Source organism: Protopterus annectens, chromosome 1.part1 (genome assembly GCF_019279795.1).
Source record: "Protopterus annectens isolate FY-2018-M chromosome 1.part1, PAN1.0, whole genome shotgun sequence".
Taxonomy (NCBI): Eukaryota; Metazoa; Chordata; order Ceratodontiformes; family Protopteridae; genus Protopterus; species Protopterus annectens.
In genome coordinates this window covers 1,253,769,875-1,253,778,970 of record NC_056726.1, presented here as the reverse complement: position 1 = coordinate 1,253,778,970, position 9,096 = coordinate 1,253,769,875, and the positions used below count along the sequence as shown (strand labels likewise).

The following is a 9,096-nucleotide window of genomic DNA, read 5'->3' as shown; positions in this document are numbered from 1 at the left end:
TTTTGGCCTGCACCTCAGAAAAGTATATCCCAAAAACAGAGTTCTATCATGAGCCAGTTTGTACCCATCTGGTAACAACATGATGCCTAGCTGAGAGAGTTCTATTATGCCGAGTGGGAATAGTGTCAAGGTTTTGGGCCATGTCAAGTGGAGGGGCACATCTTCCCTTCCATGGCTTTGGGCTGTCTCAAAGAAAAAAAAATTCAGCAGACAGACCTCCCTTGACAAAGGCAACTGTGTGGAAACAAGTGTTTGGAGGTTGCCAATGTCCTTGTTAATGAGGTCCATGATAATTGTTTCCCTGGGCCCTTTCAGATCAGGCAGTTAGCCCGATGGGTCTATAATTTCCCAGGTCGGTGGACTTTCCACCTTTGTGTAAAGGGTGACATTGGCTGTCTTCCACTCAGCTGGGATGAACCTGGGCTCAGCTTTGGTTGAATAAGGGGCCCAATGGTGCTGCAAGTTCCTGAGTTCAGTAGGATGCAGCCTGGGATGTTACGGGTCCCATGGAGGCATTTTTTTTACTTTGAGAGAGCAGTGAAGACCTTTCCCTAGAATAAGGGGAAAGGGGGAGCTACTGGGATTCCTGATTTACTGATGGGGGGCAGAGGGTGAAGTTTTCCGAATCTTTCACCCAGCAAGTTTCTAATCTACAGATTTTTATATGTTTTCCTTGATCACCAGTTTGAACAGATTTTTTTTGAGGTTGGACATATGTGAAGAGGCCCTTTTATTGTTCTAGAGTTTTTCAAATTGACTCTAATGTTTGGCCTTTAAAAGAAATTTCCCTTTTGTCCCCCCATTGTTTTTAAAGGGAAAACCTTAACCATTGGCCCCCCTCCCAACCCCATTTTCCTTGGATAAATTTTTTAGAGGGTTTCACAGTCTTTTTTTGTTGGAAGGGGAATTAGTTTCCTTGGGCCCCGATCCTTTTGGGTTTTAAGTTTTTTTTTGTTATGAGTTTAATTGAATGTCCACCAGAAGGTTTACCTTTGGAGATTTGTCCCGCCGGGTTTTGATTGACTTAAAATGCTTTAAGTGCTTTGGTGTAGTTTTGGATATTGGTGGCAGTTCCTCGAGGGGGGCCTATGAAGCTGTTTATACCATCCCTCAGGAAGCTGTAATTACCTTTGGAGAAGTTTTTATGTCTGATCCTAGCTAGAGTGGGTTGGGGAGATGGTGATTTTGAAAGTGACGCTTTATGGTCGATCTTACCAGGGAGGATGGACTATAAAATGCTGCAGTGATTACTCATGTTGGTTAATACCAAGTCAAGATATTATCACCTCTTGTGGGGGTATCAACTAGCTGTTCCAAGGCATTTGCATTCACAAAATCGAGGAATGTCTGGGCATTTGTGTTCTGGCATGAGTAGTTCTTCCAATCTGTGTTTGAGAAGTTAAAGTCACCCAGGATCAGGGTAAAGGGTAGAATTTGATAGATTCAAACATGTCCAAATAGGCAGATTGGGCATCTTGAGTCAGATTTGGGGCCGGGTAGCTAGCTAGATGTGAATAGGGGTCTTGTCAATGGTTAACTCACCTGGAGTGTCTCCTGTGCATCATACTGTTTGACCAGCCGGAAGGTGTGTATGTTTTTAATGTATATTGAAACTCCACCTCCTTTGGATTTACTGCCCACTGTTTGGGGTCTGAATGTATGATAGGATGAGTAACCAGGAAAGGCGGGGTGCTCCCAACTTTGAACCAGGTTTCTGTGACTGCACAGATTCAGCATTTTCCGGGGTTTAAGAATGCTTGCAACAAGTGCAGTTTCATGTTTAGACTCCTAGCATTTAGCAACATAACCTTTAATTTGTGTTTTGTTGAAATTTTATGTTGGTTGTTAACCTCATCACTTTTCCTAAAAAGGCACTATGGGGAGGCAAGAGCCTTTGCCAGGAAGCCCAGGTGAAACAGATCGGGCCCTCTCTGGCAAAGCATTGTGGTCTGTCGATCATATCTTCCCAGGTTGTCAGGTACTGGATCCCCTGGAATGACACCAAAACTAAGCAATTGTTAGTAAATTTATTTTCTGTTTGTATTGAGGCATCATTCTGGTGACGCAGAATGCTGCTCTAGGCTATGGACATACCTCACTGCGACACAAGCAGCCCGCTCAATCATCCCTCTCTTCATATAGTCCAAACCATTCGCCAATGCCAACATGGACTATGAAAATCATAACACTACCTGCTGGAGATTCTGGCACCAGAACCACTAACTGTGACTCTCCTCATCCATCCTGGTGAGAAGCACATCTGTGTCTCACAATGGAGTCTCCTATGACTAATATGCTGGGTTTATTGTTAAGCCTTAGTGGCTGTGAGAGAGAGGTGTGTGGGCTATGTGTGGTAGGTGGTGTGAAGGGCGGTGGAGATGACGTGTTTTTGCCCCAGAGGTCTCCTTTGTTTGGGATGTTATGTGAAAGGGCCTCTGCATATGTGGGTGGTGTTTGAGGTTAGTGATTGTGTTGACAACCTTTTCGTGCCAGATATACTGGCTTGAGGGGAGAGCATGGACTCTAGCTTCCTAATGTAATTGCATCTCTGACAAATTGTGCTCCTAGGTGTAGTAGTAGATGGTTGTCTGTGTACATGAAGGGAGTTGCTACACTGTCTCAGGATGCCCTATCAACCAGACTCAGGGGAAACTGTAGAAAATTGTCCATCCATATTTGTCTGAATCAGAGGGAGAAAGGCCAGGGTGAGCTAAGGGGTGGGCTCGTGCCAGTGCCTCTGCATTGTTTTTTGAGTCTCCATGCCCAGAAATATTTTTTCACCTTGACTATGCCCTCCACAGATGTTTTGTTTTGGTGAGTTAATGCATAAATCATAACTACAGTCAGTAAGGTGTTATTTTTTTGTAGTGTGTGTACATACATGTCTTCTGAATTCTTGGCAGTGTCCTTGTGTTGTCATTCAGCTGTATTAGTTTTTGTCATGCATACCTTCTCTATCTTTCCCTGCAGATGTTTTTCTCTATACTTGATACAAGTTTAACATCTCACCTATAACCTCACCACAAGTTATACGTTATTTTCTCTTTCTAGATTCTCTTTAGAGTTTAATTACCTCATTGCTAACCAATTACTCACCGACACTTTGTATATAGTGATTGGCATATAAGTACTTGTAGATGTTGTCAAATCTGCCTTTATTCATAATTATATAATGTTTTAAGTACATGTGAAAACATGTTTTAGTTCCTACTATTTTTATGTTTTAGTTATGCTGCTTTACACATGTTTTATGTATAACTTTGTATATGTCTTATTTATTAGTTCTCCTCTGTTTATGCTACTCCAAAGAGGGATGCCAAGCCCTGACAAAGTTTGTTTGGAAGATAAAAAGTACATATCCACACCTTGGCATAATCACACCAAAAAGGCGGGGAGGTATGGAGGGACCGATTATTGCACTACTGATTCACATGAAGATCACTGTACTGTTTACGTAAATGTACCATTATAGTAGAAGTTTGAGCAATCATTGTTGTGGTATTCTAAGAGATATGGGCAGACTACCATGCCTCAGAACAACTAGGAGTTGTAAGGGCAAGAGTCCCGAAGTCACTGGAGAATGATTCGCTTGTCCTAGACCTGGAAAACAAATCTATGTTCTAGCAATTTGAGAATGTTTGCAGACAGCCAAGTTACTGCTCCTAGAATACTTCTGTACTCCAAACCTTTCCAAAAAATGCATAGTTGAAGCCAAGGCCCTAGTAGAGTGTGTCTTGAACCTGCCTATAATACTTTGTTTGTGATGAGATAAAAAAGTGATGCCTTAGACAACCATATGTGAAATGGTCTGTTTTCATGCAAACTGTCCCTCCTCATTACCCTCACAAGCAATGAACATCCAAGCATGGTTCTGAAAGATTGGTTGTTTCACAATGGAACCAGAGTTGTCTGTAGCCATCCACAGTAAGAAGTATCCTTTCTCCTTTGTTTTTACGATTCTAGAAAGGAAATCAGTACATGGATGGTTAGCTTAAACTAGTATACCACTTCACTAATAAAAGAAGGCTTAGTTCTCAGAGACCCTGTCACTGTGAAAAAAAGAAACAGTTGACCCATCCTAGCTGCTTGTATCTCGGATAGTCTTCTTGCAGGGGTCAGAGCAATCCGCAACAGTGACTTCCATGTTAAGACAGCTACCTTCTGTAACACAAAATTGTGATCCCATGGAGGAACAACCAGTTTTCTGGAATTTTATCTTAATTGGCACCCCTTTCAAAATCATATTGCCATGAGAATACAGTGAACAAGAGAGATCTATAGACAGACTTGCTGAATTGACTGGAAAATTAACGATGATTGAGAAGTAAGACCAGCTGTAGGATACCAACTCACTCAAATATTGCACGAGTAGAGGTTGTTTTGCTAGCAAGAAGTATGAAAAAATTTGCATTTGCTTATGTATGGTTTCTGTTTAGCAGGCTCTGTTGCTCCATTACTACCTGATGCACATCCTTAGAAAACAGATGCCTAAAAGGTATTGGGATCCTATCAGCCCTGTTCTTGTATGACAGAATCCATTCTGTGTGGAAGCTTGTGGTAATTCCCTCTGCCAATTCCAAAAGAAGGGAGAGCCACTGTTGCCTGCCCCAGAAAGGCATTACTACAAGTAGCTGTGGAGAATTCTTCCTCAGTGTTTACAAGGACAACTCATACTATAGGCTCATAGATGTATACCTAGCTAATGGCCATTGTAGCCATGCAACCCAAATGTATCTCACAAATTTTATTTGTATACGGGGGGAGGGATTTACTGTCTGCCTCTGTCCTTCGGAGACATACAAGTCAGCCCATGGTTGACCTTGTAATTAGGCATCCATTGCTCCAAGTGTTACTTAAATGAGGATAGGGAGAAACTCTCTCCAATGTGTACTACTTATCAGTGGAAAGGGTGAAAAAGCATACAGAAACATTCCTGTAACAAGAAAAATAAAGGCATTTGGCTTTGCAGAACAGAATTTTTCCGGTTAATTGCTTAGAGGAGTCAAAAGGTCTACCTGAAGAAAGTCCCACAGATGGAGCTAATCTTGGGAGAGTCCCTGATCTGTTTTCCATTCATTAAGGTCTGCATTTGTTCTGCTAGCTTGTCTACCACACAGCCTGCTCTGATACAAAGCAGGATGCCTCTAGAGTAAGACTGTGCTGTAAAGCTATATCCCACACTAACTTTGCTGGTCTACAAATGGGCTAACATCAGCTCACTCCCTTATTTACGTAACCCATCAATATGGTATTATCAGTAACTAACTGAACAGTGCCTGGGGGCAATGGAGGAATCAGAGTGGAGAGCCTTTACAAGAGCTAGAGTCTTCTTTTCTGCCTTTTTCTGTCTTTCTTGTGCCAGAGACCAAGCACTTTAACTGTCCTAGACACAGCTTAGGTCTGAGGTGTCTGCTGTGAAGCACAAGGAGAAATTTGGGTGACCTGAACTCAGGGATACGTGATGTCTCCACCAAGTGATTTCTCTTTTCACAAATCCCAAAAATGGAATTTAAAAAGACAATGGAGGCTGATGCTGGGACCCAGTCTTCAGATAGCATTCTATCATGGTCATGTCAAGTTGTTCAAGAAGTATTATGAGAGTTATGGATGCTATGAGAACTAGAATCCTGAGGTATGTCCCAAGTCTGATTGGAAAAAACATGGAATACATATAAATATTGATTTATTTTGTCCTTTGGAAGAAAACGCCTTTGAGCAGAAGGGGTCATACAGGCACCCCAGAAATGCAGTCCTGTGTGAAGGACTAAAAAAGTGAATTTTGAAATGTTCTCTGCAGGGTCTCAGCCTGTCTAGGATGTCTTGTCCCAAATGAGAGATTCATGACATTTAAAGACTCGGCAAAGTGAAGCAAATCATCTACATTTGGAATAATGTTGATACCACAAGACATATACATTTTGTGAACACTGTTGGAGCAATGCATAGCCCAAAGTTTAAAGCAGAGATGTAATAATGTGAACCAGATGCACAGCTGCTGTCTGCCACTTAGGGCTCCCATGAATATCCATTTGCACGCCCTTTCACCTTTTTTTACTTATTTATTTTATTTTACATTTATTGACCAGGTTAGTCCAACTGAATACATGTCCATTTTCAGTAGAGGCCAGGGGGGATAAGCTCCAATTAAGCTAATAAATAAGGAAATAGAAAAAAATAAAACATTAAATACAAAATAGGAGATGGTTCCACTGGGGCTCAAACCTAGGACCTTCTGCGTGTAAAGCAGACATGATAACCACTACACTATGGAGCCTCAAATAAACAGCCTCTGCAAGGTTTGAACCCAAGACCCTGTACTCTACAGTCACAGTAGTTAACCACTAACCCATCATAGCAGTTGTTGCTGAACAGTCAATTGAAGTTACACTGAGGAGCCGTGATGTCTGCATAATGACTTCATCTCCTCAGCATGATACCTGTTAGCTCAGCTTGTCCCATCCTGTACTGAAAGCCAGAGTCACTGTTATTCATCAGACTTCACAACTTATGCACTTGTATATGCTAACATACCCAGAGGTGTGGTATTAGTGTAACTGATCTGTCTTCAACTTTAAAGAAACTTTTATAATCTTTGTGTTTATGCATTGCTGCTGCCATGGGCTGGTTGTACAAGGGCAGGCTTGGCTGTATTTGATGTTACTGCTCAGCTTTTTCCCAACCAAGACTTTGCCCTTTGCAGCCCTTTCTTTGATGCAGTCTTAGCCCATCGGGGGGTACATATGGGTTCATGTTTGTGTACAATACTAGTAAGTGTAGTCATTAATTTCCTTTTGATGTTCCTGTGCTCTATATATAAAATGGGGAGTGATTTAGGTTAGTGTGTGTGTGTGTGTGTGTGTGTGTGTGTGTGTGTGTGTGTGTGTGTGTGTTTTTAAAAGATAGATATACATAAATATAGATATATATAGATATACATAGATATAGTTATATATAGATATACATAGATATAGATATAAACAGATACAGATTATATATAGATATAGACAGATAAAATATATATATATATATATATATATATATATATATATTTTTCTGTTGGAGCAATGCATATCCCAAATACAGATATATATATATATAGATATGGATACCAATAGCTATATATGTATCTATGCTTGATTTTATGCATTGAGTACAGGTATGTCTGTGTGTGTTTACTATCAAAAGCCTGAAACTCTACCACAAACGTGGATTTACGTGACAAATATCCTCAACTCATAAATATTAAGTAGGTCCAAAGGTCACATCAACATTGACAACGTCTGTCGATATAAATGTTGGCCCCTGCCAACCATGCTGCATCCTTCTTAACTGATGGACACTTCAACGTCGACAGTCCGACAATAACTCCTACCATATTTGAGGAGGTGGCTGTGATGTAACTGACTTTCAACAATTTGACTGTAAACCATGTGTGTGTGTGTGTGTGTGTGTGTGTGTGTGTGTGTGTGTGTGTGTGTGTGTGTGTGTCCTGCTTGAACAACACATTTACAGATGGGAGCAAGGGGACAGCACCCAAAGGAGAGTAGGCATGGTCCAATACATTAATAATGAAATGTAACTGTTCAATTAATACTCTATGTAAAACTGTCAATGAAGTCACACGTATGCAGTTTGTTTATTTATTTGCAGTCTGTTAACCGGGAAAGTCCACTGAGCCAAAATGAAGCCGGTTTCAATGAAGGCCTGGGGAGAAAATCTCTGTATACAATTAATACAAAGCTAATATCAACAAAGTAAAATACAATTTTCAAAACTACTAAAAATACAGTAATATAGAAGACAGAATAATAACATTTGAGCAAGGTGTTGTAACAAAGCACTAAATGAAATTAAAACAAGTATTTTGGAGTGCATAAGTATAATTTGGAATGCAGGCACTTATGCACTCAAAGTTTCATGAGGTGAGAAGTAGGAAGAATTAGCAAGACAGTAGAACAGTGAAAGGTGAATAAGCTGAGTTATGAAAAAGGAAAATGGAGAGGGAGTGAAAATGAAAAAAAGGAGTCACTAGGTTGAGTTTTGAGAAAGTAGAAAAAAAAAGGATGGGGAGCAGAAATAATATAGAGGAGTCAGGTGGGATGAGAGCATGAGCATTCCCAGTGACAAGAGAGATGGGACTGGAGCATGGTCTTGAAGGCGGAATTGGTTTGGGGTGATTCGAATGTGGGGGGGAGTGAATTCTATGGGCGAGGAGAAAGTCAGGAAAAATTGCCCAAGTGCACGTAAGGCTTTCTACAGTTCAAATAGTTTCTGGCAACTGGACCTGAGAGTCTGTCAGGATGATGCAAGGTGAGTATGGAGGAGATGGAAGGACAGTTACAGGGTTTGAAAATAAGTTTGTGAGCAGTTAACAGTTGAATGTAAGACAGATAGTGGGGGAGTTCCAGCCAGTTCAAGGAGTGGAGTGCATCACGGTGGTGGGAGGGGGATTTGGTCACAGTAGTTTTATTGTAGCAGGATGACAGTTTTGACTTTAGGGAGGATTGAAGATTTGTGAGGAGAGGGGCTCCTTACAAGAGAGAGGGGATGAGGTAGGAAATTGACGGTCTATGTCTGGAAGAGGGAGTGAGATAATGGCTGTGACAATGCAGCATTCCGAGCTTTTGGTGTGTTTTTTTAATATTAGTTTGTATATGAATGTCAAACTTGAAATGTTCATCAATGATAACACCAAAAAAGTTTTGTATGGGAGACTATTTCAATGGGAATCTTATTATGACTATGGAAAAGGGAAATTTTTTATCGATAGAGGTTTTTTTAGATGGGGTAAATATCATAATTTTGGTTTTGGATGCATTGAGAGCAAGGTGATTTTCAGCATCCAAGACTCTGTAAAGGGGCGCATCTTGTGCTAGATGCATGAGTTTGGGGTGAGTTTGGGAGAGATTGAGCATAGCAAATTATGGTGGAATAGTCTGCACACTGGACAAGCTTGGTATTAGGAATGCACTGATGAAAATTATTAATGAAGATGTTAAAAGTAAGGGACCCAGTATCGAGCCTTGAGCCTTGTGGAACTCCTGTTGGGACTGTGAAGGAAGGAAGAGGTACTATTGTTCCACTTGAGGGCCAGTC

At 40.9% G+C, this 9,096-nt stretch overlaps 1 non-coding gene across 1 annotated transcript; it reads right to left on the bottom strand.

The window, feature by feature from the left end:
* Positions 1-6,201: 6,201 nt before the first annotated feature.
* On the bottom strand, positions 6,202-6,274 carry TRNAV-UAC. Its single transcript has one exon. It is a non-coding gene; the product is annotated as a tRNA-Val (tRNA).
* Between the last annotated feature and the right edge of the window lie 2,822 nt (positions 6,275-9,096).